Source organism: Chelonia mydas, chromosome 2 (genome assembly GCF_015237465.2).
Source record: "Chelonia mydas isolate rCheMyd1 chromosome 2, rCheMyd1.pri.v2, whole genome shotgun sequence".
Classification (NCBI taxonomy): Eukaryota; Metazoa; Chordata; order Testudines; family Cheloniidae; genus Chelonia; species Chelonia mydas.
Window position 1 is genome coordinate 173,818,614 of NC_057850.1, and position 19,578 is coordinate 173,838,191.

The window sequence follows — 19,578 nt, forward strand, 5'->3', positions numbered from 1 at the left end:
GGGAACACCCAAAGGCACATCCCTGACCTCTGATGACCCCTTGCCAAGTCCCTACTCCCAAGTATGTGGGCAATGGAGCTTCTTAATAAAACAGTTGTAAAAATTCTTTAAATATGAGCAAAATAACATTTTTCTGTAATCTTCCTCTCTGAAATGGCTGAACAGTTTTAGCTGAAACAGTCCTCAAAATTTAGGCTATGGAAGACCCCTGAACAGTGTCTTACAATGGAAGGTGCCGGGTGACCTTTACTTTTGGCAGCGCTCCCAGTTCCACCCATAATTTTATACATTTTCTCCTGGTTTTCTTTTGCTTTCAGCAGCTAGTTCACATCTCTGCATGAAGTGATGAAACATGCTAATTTTGTGCTGTTCATTTGGTGTTGTGGGAGGGTAAAGAGCTTTTTGTTTTCACAAATTAAGTGTTTCCCACTTAGCATTCCTTTCCCACACATTCTAAAAGACCCCTCCAGCAGGTAACTTCCCCCAGAGCCCAGCTTATTTGGAGAATATTAAGGAGAATTGGTGGTGATGCTGCCTTTGGTCAAGCTGGTGACTGCTTCCCTTCTCCTATCCCTGTCTCTGAGTCACTCTCTACTCTGTACTCAGACCCAGTGGCAACAGAAATAAACTTCTGCAGCAGGAAGAAGGGACTTGGGGTGCATTTGTAAAGCCCTCGCAAGTTGCAGCCAAATCATGCATGTGTTACACTATGATTACATCAGACTATCTGACTGCTGAATAAGGTTGGCAAAGGGCACATGTTTATTCAATACAAACTGGTGCTCTCTCTCTTGGGTGTAGAGAAGGTATTGAGTAGGGTGCTGTCCATTGTTTTACCCCATTTACTGTAGTAACATATTTTTGGAGGTAGTTTACTCAATGGCCAAGGTTTTCAAAAGTAGTCAGTGTTTTTGGGTGCCACGTTTTTTGGGTGTCCAATCTGAGTCACTTTAAAGGGGTCTAATTTTCTGAAATTGTTAAGCCACCTGCCTTCAGACTATTTGGGCTTTTTATTGCATCTCCAATTGGGCAACCAGAATCAATGGTGACAAAATCAAAAACAAGTGAGAAAACGAAAGTTGGAATGGGGGGGAGGTGGGGAAGAAAAGAAAATATAGATAAGCTGATACCAAGGATGATGTCACTCATTAAGATTCATTTCAGGACAACTGAACTGTGCCCTGACCAGATGCATGAAGGTGCATGATCTATACCTGATTTGATAACCTCAGTACTGGATTCTGTAATCGCACATTCTAGATCCATATTGCAACTAGATCTTAAAGGGCTTTTTGTTTCCTAATTAAAAATGTGTGTCCATTTTATAATCTACAAAACAAAGATGAGTATTTTAGCATCACTGAGCTATTTTTTTCCAGATGGGACATATGGTGTGCAATGCCATCCCATTGTGTGTCACATTCCCTTCATCACGGTGTTATGGGAAGTTGAATGCTACTGATTTTACTGCTGATATTATTCCATTACAGGAAGTAATAGTGTAGAGAATATTTTGGGATTGTTTTCAATTCGTGCCTTAGAATTTCAGCTTCAGTATAGCTTCTAATATAAATAATGGATATCGCTGTATTTGTATTGCACACATTACTAGCAAATTTGCAGAATCCCATTTTAAAAGCAAGTATTAAACTTATTTTTTGGTAGCTAGCACTAGAGGGCAGTAACTCCATAATAGATTCGTGTTCTGCATGGACATCGTTGAACAATTCACTTATCATTTGTTATACAGAATCATTTCAAGCATAGTAGGAATAAGAACCACTGTTGTTTGCTGTAAATTGCCACTTCTCAGTTGAACATTAACAGGGATCATGTTGCCAGCTGTCTCATCAAAATTATATGTTTTTAAAAATAAAGGTGAAAGATAGCAAAATTCTCCTGTTTGCTAAGTACGGCTTGTTAGACAGTAAAGTAGCCTGGTACAATTTATTTTAGTCCTATCAATGAATTTTTTTCTTGTGAAACACTGAATGTGAAACACTTTTGCATCTCTCTCATGTAGGTGCAAGTTCCTTCTACAGCAAATTGACTTTTCTCTAGCTGCTGCGTAGCATTAAGGGAACTGTAATATTATTTTGGTTAGTCAGGGGGATCCTTGTACAGAATTGGGGCCTTTGAAGTTGAAGAATCAGCCGAGCACAGAGGATACTTAAATGTGTGTTTTCCCATGAAAGCAAAACCTGTACACGTTTTTGTTTTTTTTTAAAGGTTTCTCAACAGTGAATCCAAGATGGCAGATGCAATTTAGTATATGTGATTTGTTAGATCCTGAAATTTAGGATCCTAAATGTTCACCATGTTTTTATAGTGATCATATTTAAATAAGGGGGAGCTTTTGGATCAGTGGGAGCTGCAATCATGGCTATTAGTAAATGGTCTCCAGAATCTGCTTGTTGTGATGCCTTTTAAAAGAATTGTGTTGTGGGTTTTGGATTTAGCTTTGCATTGATGTTGGGTTTCTGTTTTATTTTTTAATTGTTTTGATTTCATAGAATCATAGAATATCAGGGTTGGAAGGGATCTCGGGAGGTCATCTAGTCCAACCCCCTGCTCAAAGCAGGGCCAATCCCCAATTTTTGCCCCAGATCCCTAAATGGCCCCCTCAAGGATTGAACTCACAACCCTGGGTTTAGCAGGCCAATGCTTTTTGTCTGTCTGATTTAACAACATAATGTAGACATATAAAACACCAAATATTGTGAGACTTGTGATAAAATCATTAGTGGACTAGTAAATCCATACAAACAATGTGCCTTCCTGTGAACACAGACCTAACCAGCGGCAAAGGAACACATGGGAACTGGTGCTGTTTGGAAGTTGGAAGAAAGTCTCTTAGAAAAAAATTCACAAACAGGAAGTCTGACACAGTCTTCTGGTAGATGATGCCTGTCTTCTGAATGACTCTCCAACAATAGAGCTTTGTGGTGGTGTTTTTGAGCCAATAATTATTTAACAAGAGCATTATGGCTCTGATAATATTATCACTGTGACCAGTAATCATGGTCAGCAAATTCATATGTTAAAACCATTGTTCTTGTTTACCATACAGCTGCATCCGATGAAGTGAGCTGTAGCTCACGAAAGCTTATGCTCAAATAAATTGGTTAGTCTCTAAGGTGCCACAAGTCCTCCTTTTCTTTTTGCAAATACAGACTAACATGGCTGCTACTCTGAAACACAGCTGTGTGCAATTTACCAGATTTGTTTGTCAGATGGAAATGAACAACTAACAATTTGTAATGTAAATTGTTAATATGAATCAACCAGTCTTTCATCAAATGTTGATGAATCCTTGCTAGATGAGCCTTCTATAGAGGGATGGACTATTTCATTTTAGCGTCAGTTTAATGTCCCTTCGGTTGAGAAGAAACACAAAAGAGAATTGACGGTATGAAACTTGGATGTGCTGCCAATCTTCTGTGACCTTCTTATTGTTATTTGAAAGATGAAGTTTAAAATAATCAGAATGAAGTATTTGTGGTTGTGTCATTATGAGAATGAACTGGATCTGATTAAGCCAATTTTTTAGCTCTTTGAATTCTTTTAAATCCTTTATTTGATCATTTTAGGGCTGTTTATGAATATTAGGGGAAAAAAGTATGTAAAATTAAGTCAAAAGTATTGTGTGTTTTTTAATGGAAGGGAAAAACCATCTCTTGATCGGGGTTAAAAATACCATTATTTTTGTTGAATCTTTCATTTCTTTTCCCATCATGGATTATGAGAAAAACATTAAAAACTTTAAAATCCCCTTTGATGTAAACAAATATTTGGTAACAAAAATAAATAAATACATATAAAATTAGAGCTATTAGGATATTTCTTTTGCTACATATGAGCCACGTACCTTTTTATGCCATTTCAAATGCATCTCTTTTTTGTTTGTTTACCACACAGTTCTTATCTACATTGCAGTTACAATCTCCCTGGGGAAGACAGGGTTTTATTACTTTGGTCATAGCATAGTTTAGTGTAGTACAGATGAGAGACCGAAGGCTACTTAGTTTTCCGATGCATCAATAATAGACATGTTAGTTGTTGTGCTGCAGCAGAGGACCTCCGTAAACACCTAATAACATGCTACCGTCTAGAATTAGGCCTGTATCTTGGGAAATCTTTCCAGATATGATATACTGCCTCCTCTAGAAATGGCAGAAGGAACAGCTAAGAGGATGAAACTGGTCCCAAAAAGCCAGTTGCACCTTATTTCATCTCTTTTGTTTTCATTGGAGTGTCAGCCTTGTTTGTCTTGCAAGACTTACTTTTCATAACCGTTTCCACACTAAACTCTAATGCAGCTTAATAGTTACTAAATATTTGATTCCTGTAATGAATGTAAATTTAACTTATATTGAAATATTGCAACGATCCAAATCTTCTCTAGGCCTATGTAATTCCCTGTGTGTGTGTGTGTGTGTGTGTGCGCGTGCGTGCACTTGTGGTTTAATGCACACACCTGAAAATTAGAGGAATGTGAAGAACTCAATCATGTATAGTTTGGACAATGTTTACTTTTGAAGAGTTCCAATCAGGAGGAGATAGTGCCCCCCACCCGAATCTGTTCCACAAACTTTCCACACTTTATGGCTTGTACAATAGTTAATAGAATGGGAAGAGTGAGAGGTGCATTAAGTGCTGAAACAGCCTTTCCCAAAGAGAAGAATGAAATCAGGGCCAGTTTCTGAATGCTGTAGTTTTAAAATGTGCTTAGTTAAATATCTTCCAGGTCAGATGATGAAATCTACTTCTCTGAAAGGTGTTTCACCCACTATCTGTTAGCATCCTAAATTTAAGAACAAATCTTGCCTTCTTCGTGTCTGGAGAGGGCTGCATGTATAAGAGAAATGGTGTGGTTCCCATTTCCCAAAGTGGGAAGTCCACATACAGAGGGCACGCTCACCTGTGGAGTGCCCTCTTGCATCCGTGTGTAATGTTGCTGGTGTCCATGGCTCCAGTACTTCCTGCAGGCCGTCTGCCTCTCACTGGGTCTCCTGGGGCTCAGCCCGTCAGCCAAGTCACGGAAAGTTCAGTCTCTTTTTGGGTTAAGCAGAAGGTCCAGATGAAAATCGAAACACATCTGAATAATTCTTCTGCCTCCCTGAAGCTACTGAAGTCTTCTCCTTCCAATTACAAACCCTGTCTCAAGCCACCCTCCAGAAGAGCTTGCTCTGCTCCCTGTGGGTCTCTTCCACCTGTTGTACACCCTAACTCCGCCTCCTGTGGGTTTCTCTCCAAGGAGAGTCCTGCCTCCTCTGCAGTCTCTCCCTGGGTCTTGTCTCCTTTCCATTGCCTACCACAAGGGTCAGTTCTGTCCCTGTGGCCTTTCTCAGTGTGTCTACCCCAGACCCCTCCCAGAATGAGGGGCAGCTCCCTAACTCCTTTCTCCCAGGTCATCTCCCCTCAGCTGAGCTCCACTCTGTTTAAGTTGTCCCCTGAAGGTGAGGTCACTCACTCTAACTCCATTACAATGAGCTGGGATCAATTATTGCCTCTACAAGTCTAAATCAAGGGGCAGGACTGATGGGTATCTGCTAGGCCATGGGTTAGGCTGAGCCTATCTTGCCTTAAAGGGCCAGCTAGTCTGTGACTCCATGTAAAAGGTTTATTGCAGAGCCAAGCTCTGCGTGGGGGGCTTTCTGCATTCTTGTATAGTGGGCCAGGAGAGAACTGGAGGTAAGGCTAATTGAATCCAGTAATAAATGGATCCACCAGCCTTTACCCCCTGACTATGTATGTGCACTGCGGGATGGGCATAGGCTATTGCCACCTCAGGACTATAGTAGTGGCTGCTCCAAGACTTTGTGAGTAGGGACTGTATTCTTTCCTCCAACTCCCATGCAACCCCTTACTGTGCTAAGCTTGGCTGCTTGTACTTAGGTAGGAGACAAGGATTTGATTGTAGAACTATTAACTTCATATAGTGGCTTAAGACCACAGATAGGATATCAGAGTTGTTTACAGTTACTTTGTTGTAGAATGTAGTTTTCGGTCTGTCTGTCTTGGTTAGTGGAAGCTTGACCTGGTCACAGATAATAAAACAAATGGCACTGTGTAAATCGCAGTTCTGTGGTGCCAGTACACTTTGTTAGCCTTGGGATCTTGGGTCTATAAGTCTAGCCATGGATAATATTTTAACTTCTCGCCTGGTGCTGAGTTTTGACAGCTACTATGTGTGTCTCCTAGGCACCTGGTAAATTCACATGGCCAATTCATTTTGAAATGGAGTATTTGCACGCACGATGCTGACACATCTCTGAACTTTCATTTGAACAAAATACAATGTGACCCATTCCTTTTGCACACAGCTGCAGTGTCAGCTTGCTGAGAAAGAAAAGCCAAAGAAAAATCTATCATTTATTTTGAAGAGGTCTCTGAAGAGAGCTGGGAATAAGATTTCTGCCAATTTTTTAATTAACTGGTTTTTGGATGTGTTTTTCAAATCTCATTGTTCTCTAGTAGCTTAGAACATCTGCATCAAGCACCCCCACCTTTCTACCCGCTCTCATCACAATCCATTCAGTTCTATGAAAAGAATAACTCTCTACATTAATGGCTACTGTCTTTTTTTTTATGTTCTGTTTCTACAGTGCCTAGTACAGTAGGGCCTTAGTCCATCACTTGGGCTCCATGGTGTAACCACAATAAAAAAGGAGGGGGAGAGAGAGAGGGTTAATCCATTCAAAATTGTATCCAGAATCGTCTGAATGATGAAGTGCAGCAATATCCTGTATATTTCCCTTGTGAGTTCGTGATAGAATCATACCCACAGGCAAATTCTAATTATTATTATTTTATGTTCATTTTGTTGCAGTAGTTTCTCATACATTCATTTAATGATTTTCTTCCTCCTCTTTAAAGGAAAACACCAGTGTTGTTATAAAAGGTATTCTAATCATTGCATTTTAATTACAAAGATGAACACTGAGGTCCCTTCTGGATTTCACCTGAATCAGACCAATCATCTGCCCATCTCCTAACCAAAGCCTCACAATAATAGAGAGGACGGGAGGCTCCACTCCCTAGAGCAGGGGTGGGCAAACTTTTTGGGCCGAGGGCCACATATGGGTGGGGAAATTGTATGCAGGGCCAGGGCAGGGGGTTGGGGTGCAGGAGGGACTGCGGGTTGTAGTGTGCAGGAACAGGCTCAGGGCAAAGGATTGGGGCAGAGGAGGGGTGTGGGGTGTATGAGGGGGCTCAGGGAAGGGGGTTGGAGTGCAGGAGGGGTGAGCTCAAGGCAGGGGGTTGGGGTGCAGGAGGAGTGTGGGGTGCAACAGGGGGCTCAGGGCAGGGGGTTTGGGCTCCGGCCTGGCACCGCTTACCTAAAGTGGCTCCGGGGTGGCAAGCGGCGCGCATTGGGGCCAGGGCAGGCTCTGGGGTAGCCCCACGCTGCTCCGGGAAGCAGCCAGCACCACAACCCTGTGTGGCCCCTGGGGGTGGGGGGTGGGGGCAGAGGGCTCTGTGTGCTGCCCTTGCCACGCCTCCAGGTACCTCCCCCAAAGCTCCCATTGGCCGTGGTTCTCTGTTCCTGGCCAATGGGAGCTGCAGGGGGCGGTGCCTGGAGGCAAGGGCAATGCACGGAGCCCTCTGCGCCCACCCTCCCCGCCCCCGGTCAGGCCGCAGGGACGTGGTGTTGGCCAATTCTGAGAGCAGCGCGGGGCCTGTGGCATCATGGGGCAATCCCGCTGGCCGGATCCAGCCTGTGGGCCGTAGTTTGCCCACCCCTGCCCTAGAGTATGCAGGAGTCTAGCCTTTTATCTGTACAAGACAAAGCCTTTTTGGACGTCTCCAAAATTATTCGTCACCATCACTGAAACAATGAAAGGGGAAGCAATCTCTTCCCAAAGACTGTTTACTTGGCTTTCCACCTGTATATGCTGTTATGAATTTATGGGACCACCTTCTCCACAGTCTGTCAGCTAGAGCTCAGGTTGCTTAGGTAGCTTCCCTGCAAGGAATTCCAGCTATGGGATGGGGTTCCATTCAGACATTAACTAGGCATTGTCCCTCATTCAAGCTTCTGCCAAGGATGCATCCTTTGGTTCAGTCATCCTACAATATGTAGTTCAGAGCACTTTCTTGCACCCTTCTCCTCAATGAGCATTACTTGGGAATCCACCACAATGAGTCCCTATAGGGACCAGCACTCGAAGAAGAAAGGAGGGTTACTTACTTTATCGTAACCCTAGTTCTTGGAGATGTGTGGTCCCTATGGGTATTCACCATCCACCCCCTTCCCTCTTGCTCAGATCCTCTCTTGATTTGTGGAAGAGCAGGAAATGGAGAGACCCTCCCCTCCAGCCCACTTTTTAGACACTTGATTCGAAGCACCAGGAAGTGAAGGGAGCCGGCACAGACCGATGTATGCTGCTATTGAAGAGTTTCTGGTGTCAGGAGCATGGAATGTGTGCTCATTTCACAGTAAATACCATTAGGGACCATGCATCTCCAAGAGCTCGTTACCATAAGTTAAGTAACCTTCCTTTTTTTGGTTGTGCCCAGGTTTAGTTCTTGTTCATTATGATCACTTAAATATTGCAAATATAGTTTAAAACAAAATAATTTTGCCTCATTTCTTTCCTTTCTGTTTCCTCTGCTACTGCGGATGGTGGATACTCTCACCTGCAGTGAGTGCAACTATTTACTATTGCACGTTTTTGATAGCATCAGCTGTAGTAAGTGAAACAGAATACCAGATTGGGACCAGAGCAAAGAATCTGTCAATGTTCCTTTAAGATAGAGAGGCCAAATACATTTTATTATTCAAAATATTTGTATATGTTTTAGTTTTCCATCCTTGGTTCAGCTCAGATTATGCATAGTAGCTGATGTGATTTTGGTGGTCATTTGAGTTATGCTTATGAGTTGAAGTTCTGTAGCATAAATTTTCTTGGATGGGAGCATGAGGAATGATTTATCATTTGGATTGTTTTGTTTATATTTTTAAAGTGCACTAATCAATAATCTCTTTCGGCACATTCAAAATTCAGAATAATGAAACACAACATTTTACAAATTGCTTTTGATGTCCACGAAAAACTCTTGCCCAGCCCATCCATTCCAAACCTCTACTTGACCCCATTCTCTTCTCTTGGAAAAGCTTGCAAAAACAGATAGGCCTTGCATTATACACAAATAGTGCTAGGGGACAAAGTAAATTCCAGAGCTGAGGACTCCTGCCAAACAGCCATTTAAACTAGGTGGGTGGTGTTAGGAACTACATTGTAATGCATCACAATGCATAACTACAACTTTACTGAACCACATATGCAGACATATCTCTTTTGTAGAGGGCTTGTGTTATACTTGTATAAGCTGTATACTTGAACAACTTACCTCAGACATGCACCGGGAGAGAGGCAGTCTCTAAGGCAGGCCGGGCTCAAGTTGCATAGAATTCCGCTCAGTTGCAATCTTTCTGGATAGCTGTGTGACACCCTGTATATTATTGTTGTTTTCCTTATACCCTACTGGCTTCAAGTTTGTGGGATCACAATCAAAGCTTAGAGGAAACCCTGAGTGTTTTTGTACTGATGGGAAGAATAGGGAATCCATTTCCCTCTGTCGGAGTTCATCCCCCACACGCCCAATCCCTCCTGTAAACAGGCACAACTCTCTTTGTCATTGGCTTGTAAACATATCTCTGAGGAACAAATTTTTCTCAGGGATGTGCCAGATTAAAGCAAATAGAATTTAGTTTAAAACACACATGGAAGATAATCCCCTGGATCCAACTAATTTATGCCCCCTTCCCCATCCTCCTCTGCTAATTATTCAGTTCAAACAGTAGAGGGATTGATATGTTAAGCCTTGTCTGCACACAAAAGTTGTACTACTTTATATCAGTATAGTTGAAGCAGTACAACCTCCTAGTGTGGACACAGCTATATTGGTCAAAAGGGGCTTTTGAATATTCAGTATAGCTATTCCCATATAGGAAGGGGAATAAACTATTCTGGTATAAAGTGCCTTTATACTGGAATAAATGCATCCACATGAGGGAGTTGTATTAGTGTCACCACATGCCTAACCAAAGTAGTTACACATACACAAAAACTGTGTGTAGGCCAGGTCTTAGCTACTCTGCTGAGGTTGGTGGAGTCTGAGATGTTTAGTGATGCTTCTTGAAGCCAAAGAGAGGACAAGTAATTGTAATGGAGATGAACCCCTGAAACTACATGAGCTGTATCCACGTCTTAAATGTTAATCTCACTTGTTTTGAAACCTGTTCTGTTTTAAATATCAAAAAGCCACCTGTTCAGATGGAGTGCTTAGTGCCTGTCAGATTTTAAAAGTCAGTCAGCTGCTTTCTAAAAGAAAGCCAAAGGGGTGATTAGGAGTTATATCATATATCATGAGACGACATGGCAGTGCAATGGCACAAAGTCCATTTTCTGTTCCTTTTCTTTTAAAAAGTTCTGTTATAGCCAGTAGGCTTAGAAATCAAGACCCAGTGTAATGAGGTCCCTGGGGTGCAATCTGGGTTGTGGGTCTGCTGAGCCCTCCTTATCCACCAGCCTGTGCTGCCTATCACACTGTGATGCTGATGTCAAGCTACAAGCCTCTGACAGGCACTGCATGCAGACAGCCATCCATAGGTAGGGGTAAACTCAACTGAGTTGCATAAATCATCTCCCAGCCACTCATGAACCATCGGTAGGGAGGCTCCAGCCAATACCACCTAGCTCCCAGTCTTGCATCCAAGAACTGTACCGTCTTGCACTGGTCAGAAGCCTGGCCAGTGTAAGTTTATTACCTAGTTTGCCACTTCATCAAAGGAAAGTGGATATGCACCAGCCTTTGTAACCTGAGCAGACTTCCCAAGCACTTTAGACAAACTCACTGGTAAGGATAAAATATTAAAATAAGTTTATTAACTACAGAAAGATAGATTTAAGGTGATAATAAGAGGTCTGCATACTGGTCAGAAATTTGTTATCTTAAGAAAATTAAAAAGCAAACATGCATTCATAATCCTAAACTTTTAGACTAAGCAAGAGCTGAATCTAACAGCTTTTCTTACCCCAGCAGATGGTACAGGCAGCTTACAGTTCTTCAGTACACAGACTGGACCCTTTTCCAGCCTGGGACCAAATTCCCTCAGTTCAAAGTCCTTTTCTTCCAGACATTCCTCCAGGTGTTGAGGTGGGGTGGCGGGAGGGGAGGGGATGTGGAAGAGGCCAAGTGATGATGTCACTGTCTCTCTTTTTATACCTTTTTTCAGCTCTTAGAAAGATCCTGGCTGTGACATGGGGGTGTCAGTTCGTCCCCATTGGTCAAGCAGTTTCCATTGCATAAGTCCCTTCTCCAAGAGGTCTCTGGGAAAGTACATTGAGCGTTGATGAGCCTTTAACAACTCCTTTATTGTAACTGAAAGGCTGGTTGTGGGTGTTCCCATCTGACAACATATTTCAGTAACGTATCTGTATCTCAATACCTCATAACTTCACATACAATGATAATACATACAATCCAACAGGATATTTTTGTTCAGCAAATCAATACTTAAAAATGATATCTCACAAGGCATATTTTGTAATCATACTATGTCATAATCATTTGACAGGGTTGAATATGGTGGTTCCAGGGTGCTACTTTTAGGTACAGAGTGTCACATCCAGAGAGCTAACTCAGTGGAACAGTAAAACTATTGTATAACTTGTATGTACAGCTGAACTGGAGCCACATGGGAGTTTTAAAACATGCTGAGAAAATGTAATTAGCTAAACTCAGAAACCCATGCAATACTGCACGTTGCATTGCACTGGTATGCTTAATCTGATGCCTCTATGTAGGTCACATAAGCTTAACCTTCACATTTTTGAAATGTTGATCATAAACTTGTCTCTTTTCTTAAAAAATAACATAAAAGGACAGATTCGCCACTGATGTCAGTGGAGCTATGCTGATTTGTATCAGCTGAGAATCTGACCCAATGATTTTGGAGGTCTATCGGGGTCAGATTTCAAACAATACTTTTGTTTTGTTTTGGGTGTGGAGGGGGGGTTGTTTTGTTTTGAGAGGGAGATGCTGAGGGGAGGTCATCATTTCTTTGCAGATTGACAGGTCTGTTGAGTTGATGAGTCCAAAATCTGTCAAGAAAGACAGTTACATGCATTAGATCTATTCAAGTAAGTTTTATTTTTAGACAATAGCATACGCATGTTATTAATAAGCCTTACAAATCCATCATAAAAATTTACCAGCCCAGGTACACCCTTTGCCTGCATGATGATACTGAAAAAACTAACAATGTTTTACATGCTAGCAAACCACTGCCAGCCCTTCATCCCCCCTGAAAACCCGGTGCAAGTGGGCAAACAATTTTGCAAGTCTATGTTAAAATTTTAGCTAATAGAAACATAGGGGAGTTCATTAGATTGTGTGTGTATCACATAATGACTCATGCTAAAGGTATTTTAACTATTATAAATATATACAATTTTAATTGGTAAACGATCCTCTTGAATTTTGAGTTTAGAGACATCTGACTCAAGATATGCTGTATTTTTATTCAACAGTCCTCCAGGTAAATGTTCCCTTTGTGTACAATGTCACTGTGGGAGAATGCAAAAATCAGAGAAAGCTTGGTAATATCAAAATACACATTTTGAGAGATATCAAGGAGAACATTCTCTTTATTATTTCTCAGTTTCTTTTTTCTAGAATGTCGGCGGTTAAAAACCCTGATACCACTGTCCCATCTCATTAAATTGTATTGTGAAACTTTTGCCTAACCTTTTAAGATTCGGTACAGTTAAATTAAAAGTCTCGGTTGCTCCTCCTTAAGAAATTTAATCTAATACCTTCTCACAAATGTATTTTCTGTTTAGTACTTTCTGTGTACACACATTTGTTGGTTAAAATAATTACTCTGTTAAAGTGAAGATGTGGAAATGCTTTGTTCTGAAGAGGTGGGAAGTAATTAGGAAAAGGCTCAGGTATGGGGTTTGGTATTCACTGATGTTTTTAGAATGAGTCAGTCACTGTGAAATGTTCCCTACTCAATTATGTCAATGTACCATATACCTAATTTGCAACATTCATGCCATCTCTGTTCAGAATTCTTCCTGAGCAAAGATCAACTACCGGCCATGTATATGCCAATCTAATTTTCACATTTGACCTAAGGAAGATTTTAATTTAGGTGCACCAGCAATTCGGAGCTAATTGATTATCCTGTTTTTCTTTCTATGCCTTGAGAATTGGTTTGGATACAACAGAAAAAGGGAACATATAGTGGAAGCTGTTCAGGGTTGGGGGAGATGATCAGTTCTGTCTCACAAAAATAACATCAAGTGCTAGCCAGAAAATGGGTATTTTTCACCAATATTTTTGAGAAAATACTGTTCTTTTCTCCGTGGAAAACTTTCAGCCACTTCCAGTCATAACTAATAACATTCAACTTCAAAAGTTTAGTGGTTTCATTCAGGTAAGCACTCACCAATTGGACTCTTATATAAAAGCTATACAAACTTTGTGAGACTGACTATATAATGACTTTCCCAAGAGGTTCCAGCTTCTTTCCTGGGCACAACCCTATTGCTGGTCTTTAAGGGAGAGACTCAAGGTCCTCCATCTGTCCGTGTGTTCCCACCAAATAACTTCTCTTCTTTGAGCTGCGGAAAACTCAAGTATGGTCTTCATGTGGAGAATAGTGGTGATGGGGTCCAGCACCTCTCACAGCCAATTTGCAAAGCTCCACCACCGCCCGCCCCGGATTCAAATTTAACATTGCTTATACACTACAGTGTGAAGAAATGTAAGATAACGTGGTTAGGAGTAAAATAAGGAAATAGTGGTTGCTATTCAAAAGTCAACAATTTCCAATAGACAGTACACCATTATTACACTGTACCATAGACACTATTATGCCATGTATGAGGATACTCCTGACACTGAAATATATCCACCCCTTGGGTGGAAGGTGGCTGCTTTTCAAAAGCAACAAGTAGCACAATACAACAGTTTAGGATGGAAAACAAATAATGTTTTATCCAACTGTAATTCTAGTCTATGGTACAGTGTAATAATGGTGTACTGTCTATTGGAAATTGGTTGGTTGAATGTAATTACTCAAATTGGAGTTTATCCAGAATAACTCTAATCTTGTGAAACATGCTGTGGGGTTTTTAATGGCCACAAGAAGCCAGAAGAAGATCTTCCCCCAAGCGACTTGCCTGAGGTCATTCAGGGAGCCTGAGATAGAGGAGGAAACAGACCCCACATCTCCTGAATCCAAGGCCAGTACCCCAGGCCCCTCCTCCTTGAATCCAAAGAGTTTGGTGACCACCACAGGAAAAAGTAGAAATTAGGCATTTCATGTACACGAGCAGGCTTCATCTCTCCCATCATCTTCTCTGTCTTTTTAGAATAATAGGAATTAATGTGGAAATTTCCCATTAGTTCATCTAGGCTACATTGCCCCCACCCAGTGCAGGATTGCTTGCTATGGTATATTCTTGAGCGGTTTTAGTGAAAGGAATGCCATTGCTATCTTACGGTGTGAGAGGCCACCAAAATGCTAACTGTTGACCTTTGCCCATGACTTCTATACAGGAAAAAGAGCCATGTGTCCACACCATGGCTGATTCAAAACAGCCTTGAGAAGCTGGAGAATAGGTCTGAAATCAACAAGATGAAATTCAGTAAAGATAACTGCAAAGTACTTAAGTTAGACAGGAAAAATCAAATGCACAAGTACAAAATGGAGAATAATTGGCTAGGTGGTAGTACTGTTGAAAAGGATTGAGGGGTTATAGTGGCTCACAAATTGAATATTAGTCAAAGCGATGCAGTTGCAAAAAAAGGCTAATATCATTCTATGGTATATTAACAAGAGTGTTGCATGTAAGATAGGGGAGGTAATTGTCCTGCTTACTTAGCACTGGTGAGGCCTCAGCTGGAGAATTGTCTCCAATTCTGGGTGCCACACTTGAGGAAAGATGTGGACAAATTGTGAGACAATCCAGAGGAATGAAACAAAAATTATAAAATGTTTAGAAAAACTAGACCTATGAGGAAAGGTTAAAAAACCTGGGCATCTTTAATCTTAAGAAGATGGAGGGGTTACCTGATAAGTCTTCAAATATGTTAAAGGCTGTTATCAAGAGGATGGGGATCAGTTGTTCTCCATGTCCACTGAAGGTAGGAATAGAAGTAATCGTCTTAATATGCAGAAAGGGAGATTTAGTTTAGATATTAGGAAAAACTTTCTAATAAGGGCAGTTAAGTTCTGGAATAGATTGCCGAGAAAGTTTATAGAATCCCTGTCACAAAAGTTTTTTAAGAACCAGTTAGACACACACCTGTCAGGGATGGTCTAGGAATACTTGGTCCTGCCTCAGCGCTGGCAGCTAGACTAGATGACCCCCCCAAGGTCTTTTCCAGCCCCACATTTCTATTTTGGATTTACATCCCCTCCAAAAGATAGCATATCCAGATAGCATTGTGCCCGAATCTGTCGCTGTGTAGCAAATTCTCAGTGATTCTGATTTTTTAGCATATATAGTACAGTAACTGTAGTTGGCACACACTGGTGAGATACTGAAAGATATGTAACTGTTCTTCAGTCTGTTACGAAAAAGTTACAAATGAACTAAACTTCTTTAGGCTACAAAGCAAATCAGTTCCCTATGCATTTCCCATTCTTGATTCTCTACAATGAGTGAAATTCACCAGACTTTTTTAAACAGATGCAGTTCATTTTCACTTGGGCATCGTGTCTCATGTTTTTAATAAATTATGTCCTAGATTGAGGGCTTGCATACTTTTTAAATTATTCACAACAATATTTTAGATAGTTTAGTTTGGTATCTTTATCTTAAACCATCTTTCTGAGGGGTTTATATTTTCAAACATAAATACTTGTTCAGGGAAGGAGATCATTATGTTTTAATAAAATGTCAGTTATTTTGTTTCCTGATTTGCTGAAGAATTGAAAATAAAATGTATTGTTTCATACACGCCGTACATTCCATCAGCTGTTGTCAGTTGGTATTGCTCCACTGATCTGTGATTTACAGCAGCTGAGGATCCTACTGTCATAGCAGGAGAGAACTTAAAAATTAGGATCCACAGTTTAGGTAGGCAGATGGGCTTGATTCAAACAAAAGAGAAATGATGAGTAATGGAGGTCTGGCTTTCTGGCTGAACAAGCAGTGCCAAGAGACACTGTCTGGAGAAATGAGCCGTAGTGAGATTTCTCTTGCTTATAATTTCTTTGCTGTGGTCTCCGTGTCACTTAAGATCACAGAACCAGACTAGAAATTTGATCTATATAATCTATTTGTATTTAATTTATGTTTATTTGACTATCTTATTAGTTGGTTTTAACATTGTAGATACCAACAAAAGAAATGCTAAGAGCTAAAGAAATTGGACTGGATCTAGTGTTGATACTGTATGCTTACCAAGAAAGGGTATTTTATCCACATACATTTTGTCTACCCTAGAGCTGAAGACAAAGAGAAGAGAATTGTGTGTAGCACTTAACCTAAAACCAAAAAGTGATTGTCAGAATGGCATTGTGCAGTTCCCTCTCCTATTAAATGTGCTTAGTTTATCAGTGCAAAGATGTCCCCTTCCCCCAACTATCAGTTTTGCAAACTCAGCCAGGGATCTGAAGGTCAAATTGTGTTCCCTATGGCATGCACATCATTCTGCTCCACTTGTAGAGTGTTGTAAGTGTAGAGAAAGTGCCGCTGAGATGTACACTGTTATATTTTTGTCCCTTAAACTTAGTTATTGTGCAGGGTACATAGGTGTTTCCTGTGTGTCTGCCCAACCCAGCCTTGCAAGGGACATACCTTCCAGGAGAGGACTCCCTAATGCACGTCCCAGGCAGGGTAGGCTCCAGATGCTCTGTTTTCATTACCTCTTCTCACAGGTGGAAGGCTGTTTTGCCTTCCCATTGCAGTCTGTGTGAAATTGCCAAACAGCAGGGCAGGTCTATATGCAGTTCTTGTACCAGTTTTAACTCTGTTGATTTACACACTGATATAGTTAAAGTGGCACAATCCCTCTTCAGTTATACCTGCATAAAGGAGCTTATGTCAATATAGTTTAATTCCATAAATGTACCAAAATAAGCTATTGTGCTATAAGGTCCTTTATACTGGTATTACTGTGCCCATTGGAGGGGAGTTGTGCTACTTTAACTAATTGGTTAAAAAAAGAGTGTGTAAATGAGCCCTAGATTCAAGAGGTCTGAATCAAAACAAAATGTATTAAAAAAAACAGAGACAGATCAGATTTAAACATAGGAATCAGTCCACAGAACACATCTCGGATATGTCTGCACTGCAATAAAACACCCACGGCTGGCCTGTGTCCGCTGACTTGAGCTCAGGCTGTGGGACTATAAATCTGCAGTGTAGATATCTGGGCTCAGGCTGGACATCTATACTGCACTTTTAAAGCCACACAGTCTAAGCCCAAGTCAGCTGATATGAGCCAGCTGCGGGTGTTTTATTGTAATCTAGACATACCGCTATTCTGGAATTCTGCAGAGCTCATCTAGATATGTTCCCTTTAGATTTAGCCAATATCACTATCTGGGCAATGAGTGTTACACATCCCTGTCTTTCCCCCATCTGGCCCTTTCAACCACCCTAAGTCATGTCACCTGGTTTTCTCTCCCCTGTCCTCAGCTTCCACGGTCCTTCATAGTATGTGACTATTTTTGATGTTAAGGGTGAGACAGAATTCGCTACCATAGCAGGAATGCTAGTTGAGATTATTTATACCAGCATTTCAACAATATAATATTTGTTCAGATGTATCACTTGGGGGAAAGTGTAATAGTTAGAGCTGGTGAAAAGCAGGACTTAATTGTCCTGAGAACTTAATCAAATTCTAAAATTCAAAGAAAAATTTGTTGAAAAAATTAGAATTTTGAAAAATTTCAGACACCTCTTGTAGTAGCCTGAGTTCTCCATACAAAGGCTATTGTCCCCTATATCTTGTATATATATAACCCCCTTGTGTATATATATAACCCCTATATATAACCTTTCCTCCTTCACATCTAGTTCCAGAGGAATTTCCCAGAAACCTCTTTAAAATCTAGCATTTCAAATGCCCCCTTGATCAACTGCCCCTTATTCAACATAAAATAACGAAATGTTTGAATCTAGGTTTGTGTGTCAGTTGTCCCTGGCTAGAGGTGTGAGCCTGACTCAAGTTCAGTCTGTCTCTTAAAGCAACAGGATAACTATTTTTGTGTAGTTTCCTCTTGATAGCGTTTTTACTCACATATCAAATATGAATTATTGACAGATCACAGCCAACTTGTCACATACATCTACAAGTAAGGGGTTTTCCGGATGAAAATGAGTTAACAATTCTGTTGATGTGAGAAAAGGAGTAGAATCCCATCTCAATCTCTTATAGCTTTATTGGATGTTCTGGCCATCAGAAGTAAAGACAGTGAAGTGAGTGGATGAGACTGAATAAACACAGGGCGTTGATTGATGGAATTCTGTGTCATTGTTAGTCACTTTTGTGATCACAAATGCACTTTTAAAGCCTCTTTCACTTGGGTCGTGTAAAATGGAAATGCTGTTTCTGAGTGTCTGGGGACATTTCTGTATGTTAGAATGTTGGAAATGAAGGCCTGGTCTGCACCAGGAAATTAGGTTGGCATAACTGTTACGCAGGATGTGAAAAACCTACAACCCTGAGTGATGCAGTTAAACCAACTTAACCCCTGGTGTAGACTCAGGCCACTGATCGGATCGGAGGGTAGTGATCGATCTATCGGGGATCAATTTATCGCGTCTCGGGTAGATGCGAGGACGTGAAGTAAGTGATTCTAAGTCGATCTAAGATACGTCGACTTCAGCTACGCTATTCTCGTAGCTGAAGTTGCATATCTTAGATTGATCCCCCACCCCAATGTAGACCAGGCCTCAGGGATTTGGAGAACCTACGCCAACAGGAGAACCGCACCAGTGAAGGTAGCATCTTCACTTAAGTGCTACAGCAGCACAGATGCATTGTTTTAAGCGCAGACAAGCCCAAAGACACTGAAAAAGAGGTCCTGATGAGACTCTGTAATGAAAAATAAGAATTTCAGATGGTTTTATACCCTTGGGTCTTCTCCGTTGTGAGAAGCTTCTAAAAGTTACTTTTAAGAGCTGTGAAGTACTGTTGTCTAGAACTCTGCAAAAGTTCACATTTACATAAGCCTTGAATTCCATGGAACTTATTTAAAACATACATTTCATATCTCCTTAATCAAAAGATTCCCTAGCAAACCTGCACAGATCTGTGGTTTTACTTCCAAAGCATGTGAAATTAAAGGTTTTTGCAGCTTGGTCTGGAAGTTGCCAAGTTTGACCTGGTTTCGACTGTGTTTTGCTGCGAGTTTTTGGATTCATTCAACCTCTAAGCACGGATTTGAAATTCAGATGTGCAGAAATTCAGAAACCTGAGAGAATGCTTACAAGAACGCCTGCAAAGTGAAGCTGCTAAAATTTGCACAGCTCTCCTCATGACCCTTTATGTGCAGGTCATGAGAACCAACTCAGTCTATTTTAAGCATTACCTACTGAACTA

The 19,578-nt window shown here is 41.0% G+C and overlaps 1 protein-coding gene across 7 annotated transcripts in view; it reads left to right on the plus strand.

Moving 5' to 3' along the window:
• The window catches only part of ELMO1 (engulfment and cell motility 1), a 413,918-nt gene that overhangs the window by 178,135 nt on the left and 216,205 nt on the right, over positions 1-19,578 (plus strand). The window lies entirely within an intron of this gene.